Raw genomic sequence first — 17,191 nt, forward strand, 5'->3', positions numbered from 1 at the left:
CTTTTGTTATAAGGGGGTTCTTTATAGCACCAGTTGCACCAAGCTCTTCAAGATCTATCAGAGCTTTTTCTACCGTTTGAATTAGCTCAACAATCTTCCTGGGCTGGTTGCCTTTAACTGGTGGGACCTTTTGAAGCTCCTCCACTATTTCAAGGTGTATTTTTTTTCCTTTTACACGCTTGATTTCAATAATATTAAAATGTTCAACAATCACTCAGAGTCCATATGCTGCTCCACTGAGATTCAAGAAATGAACAACAGCATTGTGAGGCTTACCGGCTGTCCTTCACTGTTTGTAGAAACTTTCGCACAGTTCTCAATTTCCATATGCTACCAGCACTGCTTGCTTCTCATGCTGTGGCACTTCTTCAGAACAGGAGTGACAGGTCAGTCACACCAAATGTACCTGCACTCTCTGATTGCTAGGAGATTGAGTCCATCTGGTTCTCATCACTAACAAGCAGAGAAGCCACAGAAAGATGCAGCAGAGGGGAGTGGCTACCTAGCAGTTCAGCCAGATCAATGGGGTTTTAAGTTTTCTGTGGATAAAACTAAAATAATGTTTTTCACACAGAAAAGAGTTGATGAAAAAATCAAGTTGAAATGATTTGGTCAAGAGTTGGAAAGAATTGAACAATGACACGGGGTTTACACATTAAGACAATAATAGATAAATGTAGGAAGGTGTAATATATATATTTATATATCTTAATAGTTCAAGTACATTCTGTTGTCCACCAGGGTACCAATTTTCTTTCCATTTTCCCAGCTTTCATCCTTATAGCCTGACTAGCTGCTTCTAAAATAGCATTACAACAGAAAAATTTAAATCATTATAACTACCATTTATATCCACTTTTTGTATTTTTATTTCACTATTATTCCTAAAGGTTTCCCAATCTGCAGATCTAAAACACAATTTCTTCATCCCATTTTTGTAGCTTTACTTGGGTCAGAATAGGGTAATGATGACTTCCTGTAGTTGTTTTATTAATTACTTTCCATAAACAAACACCTGCTAGAGAATCTGAAACTAATGTTAAATCAGTTGCTGACGCCGTTTTATCTCTAAAATTAATTAATTATTGTTCCACTCCCATCATTCAAAACTACCAAATTGTTCACATTCATTATTTCTTCAATTACACCCCCATTTTAATCATTATAATTAAATTAATTAAATTAATTTAATGTGCCCTAATGACTGTCGTTCCTGTAGGCTGCTATCAGAAGTTGTTGCGGTCGATCCGGTCCTGCTTCATCTGGGCTTTGACCTGCTCCTTCTGCAGCAGCACGTGTTCGACGAAGTCTCTCACGGCCCCCCCCCCCTCCGGCGTTCTTGCAGGTGTACTTGGCTGCTTGAGCGGCTTCTGGTGGAGCGTCTGCAGGTACTGCGCTCACACCGGCCACTTTCAGACAGCTGGCGTCTGCCGTATCGTTTCCTGGGTGAGGACATTTAGGAAAATATTTACACTGAAACACTTTACTGCTCCACCAACAAAACACAACCATGAGAGAGACTGGTTTACTGCAGCTTTAGTTCACCAAACTAAAGACTTTTCCACAAGCTAATTTCCAAAGTTCCTTTTAGCCTATTTTAGACGAATAAATATAAAAGTTCAATGTGGATCTGTGGCAAATGTTTCCACACTGGTCAGGGTTTAAATGTAGAACCTGTAAAAAAAAAAATGGGCGGATGATCTGGCAGACTGATGGATGGACGAACGGATGGATGAATGGGTGGACAAATACAACCTTTAGGCAAAGGAATAGAAAGTGAAGCCATTAAATCCAAATAATTTTCCATTCTCTATCTTTCTTTTTCCACAGTTAGTTTAAAGTATTTTTGCTGCCTTGTTGTCAGATTTTGTTACTTTGTTGTCAGTTTATAGTTTGTTGCGTTTACATTTTGCTGAACATAAAATAATCCAAGAGTATTAGAAGAAATAAAGTATTCCACCTTAATGCTGAAAAACCAACAACATGACATTTTGACCCTTGGAAGCAATACGATCTGCTCTCTGGGAAAAGGATGGTCCAACCGCAAAGTGTGCTGAGGCTCGGCTGTGCTGGTTGCTGGGAGACCGAGGGGCGGCAAATCTGTACCCGTCTGGGAGCACAGCTCTGCCTTAAATCATGCTGACTTTAAAATGTGTTTTAGTGAGAAAATATCAAAATAATGATTATGTTTTTACTGAAGAAAATGCTTTAACTGGTTTAAATAAAGTTTAAATAACACTGGAGTGGAGGTTCAGCTCCCAGCAGGACAAGGATCCTAGACATACAGCCAGAGCTACAAGGGATCGGTTAAAATCCAATATGTCAGCCACAAGGCCCACAGGCCACATTCAGCAAAGATACTTTCATATATTTATTAATGCAAGTTTTCACCGGCAGTAAGGGACGCTGTCAAGCTGAAGATGGAATCCTGTCGGCGGTGGTTGGCTTGTGGGACTCTTGAGGTGGCTGACGGGTACCGCGAGGCCAAGCGTGCCGTGGCCCGGGCTGTGGCAGAGGCAAAAACTCGGGCATGGGAGGAGTTCGGTGAGGCCATGGAGAAGGACTACCTGTTGGCCTCGAAGCGATTCTGGCAAACTGTCCAGCGCCTCAGGAGGGGGAAGCAGTGCTTCGCAAACACTGTTTACAGTGGGGGTGGGAGGCTGTTGACCTCGACTGAGGACATTATTGGGCAGTGGAAGGAGTACTTCGAAGACCTCCTCAATCCTGCCATCACGCATTCCCTGGTGGAAACAGAGGCTGGAGACTCGGGGTTGGAATCTTTCATCACCCAGTCTGAAGTCACCGAGGTGGTTAAAAAGCTCCGTGGTGGCAGGGATTCGGGGGTGGATGAGATCCGCCTTGAGTACCTCAAGTCTCCGAATGTTGTGGGGCTGTCATGGTTAACTCGCCTCTTCAACATTGCGTGGCGGTCGGAGACAGTGCCTCTGGACTGGCAGGCTGGGGTGGTTGCCCCCCTTCATAAGAAGGGTGACCGGAGGCCTGGTAAGGCCTACGCCAGGGTATTGGAGAGGAGAGTCCGGCCGATAGTTGAACCTCGGCTTCAGGAGAAGCAGTGTGGTTTTCGTCCCCACTGGACCAGCTCTGTACCCTCTACAGGGTACTCGAGGGTTCATGGGAGTTTGCCCAACCAGTCCACATGTGTTTTGTGGACCTGGAGAAAGCATTCGACTGTGTCCCTCGTGATGCCCTGTGGGGGGTGCTCCAGGAGTATGGAATCGGGGGCCCTTTACTAGGGGCCATCCGGTCTCTATACAAGCGGAGCAGGAGTTTGGTTCGCATTGCCGGCACTACGTCGGACCTGTTCCCGTTGCATGTTGGACTCCGGCAGGGTTGCCCTTTGTCACCGGTCCTGTTCATAACTTTTATGGACAGGATTTCTAGGCGCAGCCAAGGGCCGGAGGGGGTCTGGTTTGGGGACCAGTGGATTTCGTCTCTTCTTTTTGCGGATGACGTGGTCCTGCTGGCCCCCTCTAGCCAAGACCTACAGCATGCGCTGGGGCGGTTCGCAGCCGAGTGTAAAGCGGCTGGGATGAAGATCAGCTCCTCCAAGTCAGAGGCCATGGTTCTCGACCGGAAAAGGGTGGCTTGTCCTCTTCAGGTTGGAGGGGAGTTCCTGCCTCAAGTGGAGGAGTTTAAGTATCTCGGGGTCTTGTTCACGAGTGAGGGAAGAATGGAGCGGGAGATCGACAGATGGATCGGTGCGGCTGCCGCAGTAATGGGGACGCTGTGCCGGTCCGTTGTGGTGAAGAGAGAGCTGAGCCGAAAAGCGAAGCTCTCGATTTACTGGTTTGTCTACGTTCCTACTCTCACCTATGGCCATGAACTTTGGGTCATGACCGAAAGAACGAGATCCCGCATACAAGCGGCTGAAATGAGCTTCCTCCGTAGGGTGGCTGGGCACTCCCTTAGAGATAGGGTGAGGAGCTCGGCCATCCGGGAGGGGCTCAGAGTAGAGCCGCTGCTCCTCCACATCGAGAGGAGCCAGTTGAGGTGGCTCGGGCATCTATACCGGATGCCTCCTGGACGCCTTCCTCGGGAGGTGTTCCAGGCACGTCCCACCGGGAGGAGGCCCAGGGGACGGCCCAGGACACGCTGGAGGGACTATGTCTCTCGGCTGGCATGGGAACACCTTGGGCTTCCACCGGAGGAGCTGGAGGAGGTGTCTGGGGAGAGGGACGTCTGGGCGTCTCTGCTGAGTCTGCTGCCCCCGCGACCCGGTCCCGGATAAAGCGGAAGACTACAAGTACGAGTAAGTTTTCAGTCTATTACGCACATTTCTTTAGTTTTAGCACCAGCAGCTTGTTTGATAAAAGACTATAGATAAATATTTAGTTTGACAGTTCAAACATTCATTTCCTTCAAAATATCCCAACATTTTAAGTGTTTTTTTAAGAAGCAACTTGACCAAATCAGAAATACTTTAAAAGTCCAGGTTTTTACCCATGTAGGCCACATCCTTCCAGTCCAGCTTATTTTTCTCCACTATCGACTGCACATCCTTCAGTGGATCCTTTCCGACCATTATGACCTCACAGCCAGTCATCGTCTTCAGTTTTGTAATCAGAGATTTCATCAGAAGGTCCTCCTTTGAGATCATCAGCACCACCTGGAGAACAGAGAAGATGTGATGCATTATGGGACACAGGTTAAAGCTTCATTACGCCGTTGATGAAGACGACAGAGCCGACCTTCACATCGTCTTTCTGCAGCATCCTGAGCCCTGCTGTGTCTCTAGTGTGGATAGAGACCGAGTCCTCTCCAGACACGGACAGAAAGACCTTTCCATCGGTCAAACATCCGGAGACCTTACAGAACATCATGGACACTCCCCGGCCGAAGTAACCGTACCTGTTGGAAGCACAGAACCCAAAAATAAATAGTAGAAAAAAGTACAGCAGGACCTCCTGACAGAAAAATGACTGAAATATAAAATGGAGAATCTAAATCAGAAGGTCTGAAGGTATAAGCTGAAGAATCTGAAATAATAATAATTTCTTTTAGGGGTTAAATCAGTCGAACCATTAAATACAGGTCTCAATTCACCTGAGGACCCTATGCTCTGCCACGGGCCAGTCGATGTCTATGTCGATGTCCACGCTGTGCTGCGGCTCCATCTCAAAGTAGGCGACCTTACCTCCCTGAAGAGAGTCCGACACCAACATCAGAGCAGCTGAATGTTTAAAACTGATCAACACAGTTCTGGTGAAACATCCGGTCGTCACGGAAGTGATTGCCATTCATGTTGAACATAATTTTATTGAACCATTATCAGGGAATTTCAACACCTTACTGCCTGAGCCTTTATTTTTTTCTGTCAAACGGATTCAAAGTTAAATAGAGATTGTTAATTTAACCGTAACAAACATGAATTTAGGTTTTCAGTGTAAAAATTGGTGAATCAGACATAACTGGGCATAACTCTGACCACTAGATGGCGGCAAAGTGTTTATAATAGATCCTTGGCATGTGTAGAATATCTATTAAGAGGCATTAGTGGTAAATAAACACCACCCTGGCTGTGTTGTGGTTTGATGCGAATTTGCAACAATAGTCTACAGGGGATGAAAAACAAAGTTTCAGCGTAACATTTGTTACTCCATGTAGCATTAATTATAAGCACAATTGAACCTTGAATTCTGGATCAATGTGTGTCCACTTTTTGGCAGAGTTCCTTTAAATTGGTTGGTTTCTGGCACAGACGTGGCTTTTAGGCATAGTCTATAAATTTAAAATAGATATAAATATCCGAGTGTTTGGGCTCATTGTCCTGCTGGAACATCCAAATGTGTCCAAGTTTCAACCAACTGACCCCAACTTAGGTGTAAGGAAACCGGTTGGCTTGATCAGGAGCAACCAAAGATCAAGCCTGCCATGAACCTGAAGATGCTGCAACATGAGAAGATAATTTTACGTCATAGACTGAGAAGGCGCTCACTACAATAAAAGCCTCGGCTCAAACACAAGTGAAAACGTGCTGCGGTCCACGTGGACAAGCCATTTGTCCTCCAGAGAAAAGTTTCATGGTCGGACGAGACGAAGACTGAGCTATTTAGCCACATTGAGAAGATGTATGTTTGGAGGAGTCACATTGAGGCCTTAAGAGCCCAAAAAGCTGCACCACCTGATTAGCATGGATGTGGCAGTACCATGGTTCTGATGTATAGCACAAAGTGGATGACATGATGATGGAGGAAGACCAAACTTCAACTCACTAACCACTGGATGCTGGAAACTTAGAAACAACGGAACAATGATTACAAACACACAACAGGGCAGGACTTGGAATCAATGAAGGAGACTCGATTAGGCTTGGAGAATGATTGCAACCTAAAACCAGATCAGAAATGTGTGGACTGATGAAAAGCTGAGTCCATGTCAGAACAAGGCTTCTAGATTAAAATGTGAGGGGCTGAGAGTTAACCTGCATGCTTCCCTTCTTCATGATGATGTCTGTGGTGGCGAAGTAAAACGAGCCGTTCTCATAGAGCTCTCCATCCCAGTCCTGACGCCGCGGACGATTCTTAGGGTCCAGATTCTCCGGCTGAGTGCATTGGTCACCTGGAAAGAAGGAGGAGAAACATCTTAGGTTGAAGAAAAGGCGACAGCAGAAGCATTCACACAGAGAACCTCAGATGGAGAACATGTTCTGTTGTAGGTTCTTTAAAACCTACAGCAGAACCGAACCCTGAATGAGTCAAACTGGGGAGGATGAAGTTCATCCTGAAGGTCAGGAGTTTGTTTGACTCACTTCCCTCCTTGACCTCCTTCCAGCGGAACTGGTGTCTCCGGACCACAGAGACGACTGAGTCAAATCTGTCCTCAGTGATCTTCTTCAGGGCCTCCTGTAAGTGCGACGGGTGGAGACACGGAGACGTAGCCTGGATGTGACAGACCACCGTCACGTCTGTGAAAAGAAAAACCATAATCAGTAATTTTCCAACCTGAACCTTTGGGTCACACCGGGGATAAATTCAGTGACAGACATCTTGTGTCCAGGTGAGCTTCTCATACATGGGTTTTCCTCGAGAAACTCCTTTATGGTCTCCAGGGAAGAGGAACAGTCCTTGGAGACTTTTGGGCTCCTGCGGTGGACTTTGGCCCCCCAGGATTTGGCAACTTTTTCAATCTCATCGTGGTCTGTTGACACCCAGACACTGAAAACAAGACATAAAAACAACAATAAATATCATAAACTCAATTTAATTCACGTTTCTTTTCAGTCCAGAATAATTCAATAATATATAATCTCTTACAAAAGTATCCGTACACCTTGAACCTTTTCACATTTACTCATATTGCAACTTATTTGGGATTTTAGGTCATGCATAACTGTGAAATTTAAAGAAATGGACACATAGTTTGTAATATTATTATAAATAAAAATGTGAGATTTGTGGTATTTATTTACCAGCTTTGCAAATTCAGAGACTGAAATTTACCAAAACGTCTAAACTAAATACAACAAACTCAGTCAGGTTGGATCAAGAAGATCTGCAAACACTGATTTCAAGTTTTGTCAGATTTGCAATCAGACTTATTTCCGAGGATCTAATCCCCTGATAGTGAATTCAGAGAGATGAGGAGGGTTCATATTTTCACAGACACACTTTAGTGTCGGCTAGAAAGTTCAGTTTTGCTCTGATGTTCATCCATTTTTGTCGTGTCTCTACATGGTTTGTGACAGACTGCAAATAGGACTTCTTTCTTCTTGCCACTATTCTTGTGGAGTCCGTGCCTCTTTATCGCTCTACAGTGGACAGATTCTGCCAGAATAGAACAGTAAATCCTTTCAACACAGAGACAGCAGGTCTCAAAGCCAGCGAATATGGGTGGACGTGTCTTTATCTCACTAATGCAGGACACCTGGACAGCAGCCAAGGCTTTACATGCATCGTCCTCACCCAGAGGGTTAAGGGTCAATATCAGGTCAGAGGCCTTATTTAGGGAGTAAAAGCTCTGCTTCTAAAATGTTTCTTCAGCAGGACATGTCCAACATTTGGATTAATGTCTCACCGCTGCCACCCGTCAAAGCGAGGACCCAAACCCAGGTAGATCTGAGCTAACTGGGATTACAGGTCACCTCGGTGAACCACCTTAAACTGATATAAAGAGAGACCGAAATTAAATCTTTCAAAACAAGGACTGAATAAAAGCTTTGAGTCTTTCTCTCATGCAGATTTTCTTCTTGTTCCTCTTACATTATTATAAATAAAATAGATTAAAACTTTTCCTGATGGATGTAAGATAAGAAACTGATCCACTAGTTTGGAGCGTGGGGCATCTGCAAGGTTAGAGAGCTGGGGTAGAAAGAAATGATCTTACAGCTAGTTTCATTCATGTTTTATAAAATTAAAAGAAGGACAACCCTCATTAATGCCAATAAGTAAGGGTCAGACTGTCCCTCATTTCCGTTTAGATCCCTCAGAACCAGGCAAAGTTCTAGCAACCATTTAAGTGGGTCATGATCAAGAGGTCTTCAGGGTTCTGGTGATTTTTCTTTATACTTTTGCTGCTTTTTTCTATAGATTTTAAATCCTGGCAGTTCCTGACCTTTTCCACCAAACAATAAGCATCTTAATACTGAACTATGAATTACTCGGGCATAAAAGGCTCCTAAACTCAAGCCATGAATCAATGTTTGTGATTTAAAATTATACTTAGAAAAAAGAAAGGAACCAACTGACTGGCCAAAGATCAGAATCAGACAATTTCCACTTGATTGGCTCTGGTTGCTCATCAGCAGGTCAAAGACTGAAATATCAGATTTTTTCTTATTAAATGTAACAAAGGAAACAAGAAAAAACAGATTTTAATGTCATGTTCCAGTCAATATCCCTGAAAAATCCTCCATTTGTCAAAGATTTCCTGAATCTCCAGGAGAAAATAAAACCTATGTGACAAATTAAAGGAGACATGATGCCCACTATGCAAACCAAGGTAGATGTCTTAGCAATAAAGAACTGAACTAAAAGTCAGTATTAAAAAAAACAGCAAAAGTCCAAAGAACAACTATTAAACCTTTCAGAAAGCCTGGAGAAACGTTGCTCAAGAACACATGAAAAACAAGCTGCTTGGAGGCTAAATAATGAGAAAAAAGGAGAAATGTCTCATCCTCCATTTTCTTTAATTTATGGCATTAACAGCTTTGAGACAATCCTGGTCCTGGGGCCACACTGCTCTGCATGTTTAAGTCTTTTAGAAGGATTTTAAGTTAAATAGATCAATCTTCTTTAGTCACCATTTTTATTACCAGAGTGCAATTCTTTAAATGGGATTTCTGCTGGTATTAAAATAACTTCAAACCTTTATGTTTTATTGTTTTACACTGGACACATATATTTTCCTGCACTATGATTTCTGTTAACTTCTGTTAATAGTATATATATATATATATATATATATATATATATATATATATATATATATACATACACACACACGTATACATATATATCCTCGGTTGAGGAGGGTTTGCTGCTGTTGCTGTGTGAGAGAGTGACTACATCCTGAGGTGTTTCCTGTGTTGTAAACTAGACGTTGCAGAAAACGTTGAAAAGCAAAGCTGAAGTTAAGAGAAAGAGTTACAGCAAACAGGCATCGCAGCAACAATCATCAACCCCAGCAGCTGCTACTGATGCTGATGAGCAGGTGAGGCACTCTGCTGCTTTTGCTGCTGCTATTATTATTAATATTACTGCTGAGGAACTGGTGAGGCATTGTGATATTGCTACTGTTAAACTCTTTATAAGATTGCAAAATGCCACCTAAAAACAACCCTGGATTAGAGGAGGAGCTGGAAGAAATAAAGAAATCACTGAACTTCATGTCTGGTGAGATCACTAAAGCAGCAACGCAACAAGAAAAACTTTTGAATTTAATGGAAAAAGTGAGTAAATTAGAGAACATGGTCAAAGAAAAAGACAAAAAAATTGATGATCTGGAACAATATTCAAGAGTTACTGACATAATTATACAAGAACTATAAAATTTCATAAATCAATTTGCTATGTTGGACCACTTGTTTGCTGAGTATTGGACTATCTGCACGTTGTTGGACGTCACTGTGCCTCCAATGGCATCGGCCATTTTGTATCCAGGACAGTCCGCTCCTACATATCCTGTCGAACATTGCGACTGATATGACGGGACGCCCCAAGTCTGACATCACAGGGCGCTATATATGGAGGCACCTATTTTGAACACCCCGCCTTCAGCTGGAGATCGTGACCCGATCCCCAACATCTGAAGCATCACCTGGAGAAGAGTCCCAAGTGGATCTCATTTATTCTCTCTCGTTGGCCAACGAACAATTCCTAACTGAGGTTTCTGGACTAGGAAGGCCAGAAATTTCACTTTGCCGATCGAAGACGTGAGTTTAACACGTAACTAAAAACACGGAGTTTCGAGGAGACGGATCGCCACCGTGTTTCATCCTAAGTCGACTTTGATGGTCAGATCACGTTTTTCCCTTTTCGCCAAGAAGGCCAAAGGACGAAGACTGACCACTTCTTGGAGTTTAACTGCGGACGCGCAGCAACGCTTCACCCCAACGCTTCACCCCCCTTTTTCCCTCTCACTCGCTGCCCTAGAAGGAAACTTCACCAAGTAAAACCCATCCTTTATTTTAATCTTTTTATTTCTTTATTAGGAATAGTGCAGTTAGAATCTAATGTGTTCCGAATGATATGTGCATGTAACCTTGCTTATTGAACATTGATGTGCTGTGCTGATGTCTGAAGCTGCTGCGCTCCTAGCTCTGTGCGTGTTTTACCACCTGAGAGCCAGCGCAGGTGTGCTGTGAGACTGGACTGCTGAAATAACCTCATGGTGAAATTCCCCATTTTCTTTATCTTCAACCTCACTGTTGGCTAGCTTGCCGCCAAAGGTTTTATAACTCTTTGTCTGCTCAGGAGTTGGCGGAAGTTTTATGACTGAGTATCACTGAGTTACAGTTGGAGCTGCGCCCCACTCTCCACTCACCACCACCCCCCTTCGTCATATTCTCATTTTTGCCATAACTGCTGGTTGATCCTATACACACACACTGCTGTTTTCTTTATTTTTTTTGCTTAGTTAGATCATTTACCCCTTTTATGTAGAACTTTGCATGTTGAGTAGGTGATTTAATAAATATTCATGTAGATGATAACAGAAGGCGTTCTGTGTTTATTTTGTGCAAGAGTTATTCGTCAGTCAAGATAAAGTTAAAGTTTCACACGTTTCGGCAGAAACGGTCGATTAAACAGTGACATCTCTGGTAATAGTTATTAATGAGTATTTAACGGTTGTAATTGTCAAAGGCGTTGAGCCACAATTACAACACCAGAAACATCTCTGGTCTTGATTCATAAATGAGGATTTTGGTTAAGAAATTGATTTTGTCAAATTATGATTTTTAATTATAATTATTGATCAAGATTAATCAATCAATAATCATAACTCCCAACAGCTAATAGATCTTTCAAACTGCGTTTTCAAGTTCTTCTTCAAGACTGCTTATTGTGTGACATAACTAAAGAGCAAACTAAGAGAAAAATGCTTTTTTGTTTTCATGCCTGCTGCAAAATGTGTTCAATAAATCAATTTGATTTTTCAATTCTGGGGACTTCTGACAAGATGGCGGACTGAGCTTCCTGTAGCGTGTGTAATGTACCTCTAATTTATGTTGTTTTGATTTTTTGTTCACCCTTACAAAGTTTATTTTTGCTGGCCCGGTTATACCAGAACCAAACACAACAATGGAACATCTACTGAAAGCCATTTAAGCTTTACATCTAAGATTCAACACCCAAGATGAAAAGATGGCTGACATGAACACAGAACTGACCCAAAATACAGTGTTATGGATGTATGATTCTGTGGCTTTTTCTAATCTCTTTGCTGCCCTAATTAAATATCTCTGCCCTTGTTGCTTATCTGCTGCACCGCTCACTGCTACAGCTTACGCAACAAAACTGTTGATTTCACATAAGATGCAACACATAGTCAAAGATAAACTGATACAAGAGGATGACAACCTTTAGGAGGGTTAAGAACAGGCATAGATAAAAGCAGGACTTCATTCTTTGCTCCTCTCGGTTCATCCCTAAGATGGTCTGAGGGGGGCCCGGTACCGAAGGTGAATGTCACTCTGTATCTGTTCAATTATATACTCTGTACACTGATCATTTTGGCATTAATTCTTCATTTTATACTTAATCATTTGTCATTATTTCACAAGGTAAATACTTGGTTTTCCTGGTTAGGTCTCGGAACTGGAGAGAAACGGACCCGGTGGTCTACAGGGAGGAAAAAGGGCCAAAAACTCCCATTATACTACAGTGGGGACTCGTCCGACTGTCCAGGTTCCAAACGAGACCAATCCTGCAAGGAGAACCCCATATAGCGGTGGGGGGGACCGAGCCTTCAGTACAGACCGCAGTCATCTCATCAGGTAGGCAGAAATACTTGTTTTAAATATTTGTCTGCAAGGCAGCTGTTAGACAGACGCTTTTACTGCAAGGCTCGGCTCTCACGTCTCTTTTTCTGGACTTCCACTGATCCAAATTTAAGTACGGAGTGACATTCACTTAGTCTATGTTGTTGTGGAAAATGGTGAAAAAGTTAAAGAGGTAAAAAAGACGTCAGAAATAGAGAACTCATGCATGAGATAGAAAACTAATCAGTGATTTAACGAAGAAAGGTTTGAATAATATAGTGGATTTGGCTGAAGGAGCTGGGATCGGTTGACCTCAGGGTTGATTCATTGATTTAATTGGTGAATTGATCTATATGGATTTAATCTGTGGATTGGTTGATTAATGACATCTGGGTGACTCTGCTGCCCTCGCGACCCTGTCCCGGATATAGAAGAAGATGACGAGTACGAGTTCTCTGATTTGTAAAAACTCCAATAAAGGTCGATTTCGGCACTTTTTTAGTACCTAGACCACACTAGATCTGGTCCAGATAAAAAACTACAACACCTAGACGAGACTATTCTCATCTGATAGCAGAATAATTAAAACCAAGTTGGTTATTTGTGAAACCTTTCTCTGATTTGTGAAACCCCAATAAGGTGCGATTTCAGCACTTTTTTAGTACCTAGATCACAATTGCTGAAATCTCCCTTTATAGAAGTTTCACAAATCACAAACTTGGTTTTAATTATTCTGCCATCAGTTTAAAATAATCCAGTCCAGGTCTGAAGTGTCTAGGTGTTGTAGTTTTTTAACTAGAGTAGATTAAAGATGCTGAATGTAGTGAAACATTAAGTGGAATCGACCTTTAGCCATTTCCTGATTCGGAAGCTAGAATTGGAAACAAACTTCAGCTTCGTGTCCAGAAGTCGGTACATAACGTAGAACCCACCTGTCGAACTTCCCACAGTCAATAGCCGCTCTCAGCACCCAGCCGATGAGGGGGACCCCAGCCAGAGTCTTGATGTTCTTCAGCGGGATCCCTTTGCTTCCACCTCGGGCCAGAATCAGAGCAGCTACGTGTCCAGGATTCTTGGAGCTGCTGGTTCTGCTGCCACCCGGACACGACTTCTTGGAGCTGCTGGTTCCGTCCAGGAACTCATTGTCGTCGGAGGCACGACGTTTTGGTGCAGCCATTTAGACTCTAGCAGACGTGTCAAACTCCAGTCCTTGGCCGTTTTCAATTGTTTATTGTTGGAGATAAAGCTGGTTTTATTGATAACTGGAATGTGCCCGTGGACTTTGAGCCCGACACATGCAGGGCAGAGTTACAATCCCCATCTCTCAGCAGAGACAGGCTTCTGCCTTTTGTGCAGAAGTGTTATCTCTGTTCTCAGGCAGCTGCATCTCTTTGTCAAGGTCGCCTCACAGAGCTGAAAACTAACTTCTCTCAAAGAGGAAAAATCAAGAATGCGCACAATCTGAGCCAAATATGGAACCATTTCCCTGCAAAATGAATCTTTTGCATTTTATCTTGGTATTGTTGGTAGTATAACAATTAGCACCCTAAAGAGTTTTTACACCTTACAAAAGTATTCACACTTTCAAAAGTTTTCGCACCCAAACAAGTTTTCGCACTCAAAAAAGTATTAGGACTCAGAAAAGTATTAGCTTAATGGCACCAGGGAAAACTTTCAATCTAATAAATCACCAGTGATTCTGTATGCAAAACTAATTCTTCAAACTAGTTTAAACTATTTCATTAACCTTTTAATAGTAAAACACATAAATCTAAAAGTCATCCTACATCCATAAAAACATGTTATTAAGGCAACAATCACTACAAGCATTTTGATTCTATTGTCTCTTAAACAGTGTTAAAACTCAGGAAGGGAGGTGCTGAGCGTTACCATGACAACAAAGGTGTGAACCAACCTGGTAGGTGGGCGGAGTCAGGCAGAACTAACCTTTGATGGGCAGCCTATGGGCGGAACCACAGTTTCTTCATTCAAACCCATATTAGCGTAACTTAAACTGCAAAACTGTTAACATGCACCTACCTCAGAAACAAGCTGCTTCTTAACTCTCCTGAAAACTCAAAGTTTTAATCAATCTGGGATTTAGAAACATTATTCTAAACATGGATTATTGTTTCATGCAACATATAATCAAACATTCAGTCCAACAAAACAAAGACAAACATCAGAGACAGACAAATGGCCAAATCTGAAGCTTCAAGAATTCAAAGACATTTTTCACAATCTCTGTTCAGAATATGTTTTCTCAGCCATATCTTTTAATGCTATAATTGATCAATTTTGTTATGACAATCTTCAGGATCCTTTTTTAAGATGAGTGCACATAGTCCAAAGAGATCTAAAACTATTTAGAAGCACAGCAACAGTTTTCTCTTAAATGAATCCAAATTCACTGATGCTGAAACCTTTTGCCAATTATTTGTACTGTAACTCTATAATAATAACTACAATCCTGAGAGTTATTGTTATAATTTTCTTTTTGTTTTGCTCAATTTGATCGCAGCTGTATTCCAGAATTTCTCTGCTCATGTTAAATGCAAAGAAGTATTTTAAGCCGGTGTTGACATTTTTATGGTATACCCAAACAAAACAAAAACTGCAGTGTTTGATTTAATCAGAAATTAAGATAAGAAGCTTGACTCCAAACTGGACTTTTTTCCACATATTGTTTAAAGGGAAGACACACATAGTTTTCCTTAATTTGGCTATTTAAATTTTGAGACCTGGGGAGAAAATTATTACTATAACCCCTCTTTAATAATCCAAATGCTGATAAATGTTCCAATATTTTATTTCTTAGTAATCTGAAATTACTCTGTGTACCTTTCTACTCCCATATATTATTTTAATCCTTAAACCCTAAGAAATCAAACAATGAGACTGGAGTTTGAGCCGACCATCCTCTTTTAGTATTGAGAGAGCCTGTATTTCTTTTTCCTTTCCAAAAATGAACAATGATGTTAACTTTCTGCAGATTGAAGAGCGGATTGGCTAAATATTCCCAGACCTGTTAGTTTATTATTTCTGCTTGGACAATAATCAGATTTAAAAATCATTAGTTCACAGCTCCTAATTTACCTCAGATCATATTTGCTCCTAACACAGTTCATGAGAAGCTTCAGACAAACATTATGCTAAAAAGCCAAAAACAAAAACAAATACAGATCTGTTTTAAAATAAAGAAAAAGCATGCTTAAAACATTTTGTACTGTGGTGGGAAATAACTCCACAGTTCTGAAGACCTTTTCTATGCAGTCTTTTAGGAAACATGAGATTAGTTTAATTTTTGTGTGGTACCACTGTCCAATCAGAATCTTTCTTACCTTCAAAAATAACCCAATTTTTTCCCGTTCTCATTTTAAAGGTTTGTTTTGCCAAGGAAAATGTGTTTAACAAAATCAATTACTCTCAAAAAGGAAACTGCAGAACCAAGCCTTTCATAGTTTTTGTCAGGACTTGATATAAGGTACAGTGTAAATCAACACGCTGCATGAATCAGAAGAGGGAAGAAAAAGAAATAATATAACCTCTTCCCAGCAGCTGCTGTGAAAAACAATGAATTTGTACTTTCCATAAGCGTCAGTTAACACTTGCGGAGAAAAACTGCACCAAACTGTAAATACTGTGTCAGAAACTGTATGAAGACCATCTGCAATAAAACTAAGCCTGTTTTAATGAGGTCTCTACCCATTAGATTTATGGGATACAAACTCTGACAACAGAAAATAATACCTGAAGGAGAAACCCATCAGGTTTTACGCATTCGCTGGGTTTTAAAAATGCTCCTTCATGAGATCTGTCCTGAGAATAACATAGAAACACTTGGTTACTGCTGAGTTTTGGAGATGTTGTAACTTTCTCTGCTTTTTAATAACTTTTAATACTAGAATAATTTACCCTAAAGATTCCACGATGGAGAACTTGCTTCTCTAAAAGAATTAACTGGAAAGTATCAAATGAGTTAAGTTATCACCCTTTTAAAGATACTTTTCTAACCCTAAAATAATATTTTAAATCGCTATATCTGTCAACGTCAAGCAAGCGTCACATGAGCAGCGGTTAATAAGCGTTCTTCATTGCAGAAAATAGGAAAAGATTTATGCAAATGTGTGTGTGTTTGTACGTTACCTCCATCAGTTTCTAAATCGCTCCAGAGTCAGACTGTCATGACACACAGTCCTCTATCAGTCCAAAAAACAACCAGGCCCTTCCCCGGTCTGTTGGTGGGACATTCAATCCTTCCTCGTCCACTTTAACTTCTCCAGGAGTGAGAAAGAACTTTGCTCCGGCCTGTTTCTCTTCTGCCCGCCTAAGATGTGCTTTCAATATAAATCCAGTGTGTCGCTCTTCTGGCTCTGGCAAACAGCATGGATCATTGTCCATCTCCAGTGGGTTTGGGCCAGACTTCTTCTGAGTTTCGTTCTGGTGGAAACTCACACTGTCATTTGCAGCAGGCAGGCAGGCAGACCCTCTCTCTCTTTCAGGCCATGATGAAGAAGCGTCTCTGGTCGAGTGGCCATTAGAACGGCAGGTTTCTAAAGTCCAGACTCAAAAACGCAGATGTTGCACTCGAATCCCATACATATGTGTGTGTGTGTGTGTGTGAGAGGCAGATGAAAACGTTTAGTATAGGTTCAGATTTTGCACACAGAAATATTATCAGTCAGTCAGTTGTCCACCATAACATGCACTATACTCCTTTCTTTTCCGACTGATCGCAATATTTAAGACAAA

General features: G+C 41.8%; 1 protein-coding gene and 1 pseudogene across 1 annotated transcript in view; both read right to left on the reverse strand.

Annotated features, from left to right (window-relative positions):
- Nucleotides 1-680: 680 nt before the first annotated feature.
- On the reverse strand, nt 681-13,673 carry LOC124880455 (annotated as a pseudogene).
- The window catches only part of LOC124880456 (N-acylneuraminate cytidylyltransferase-like), a 30,294-nt gene continuing 13,783 nt past the window's right edge, over nt 681-17,191 (reverse strand). Inside the window, exon 9 of the mRNA XM_047385575.1 lies at nt 681-1,192. The gene's annotated coding sequence lies outside the window, so the exon portion shown is untranslated. The remainder of the gene's footprint in view (nt 1,193-17,191) is intronic.

This window comes from Girardinichthys multiradiatus, chromosome 14 (genome assembly GCF_021462225.1).
Source record: "Girardinichthys multiradiatus isolate DD_20200921_A chromosome 14, DD_fGirMul_XY1, whole genome shotgun sequence".
NCBI classification, from domain to species: domain Eukaryota; kingdom Metazoa; phylum Chordata; class Actinopteri; order Cyprinodontiformes; family Goodeidae; genus Girardinichthys; species Girardinichthys multiradiatus.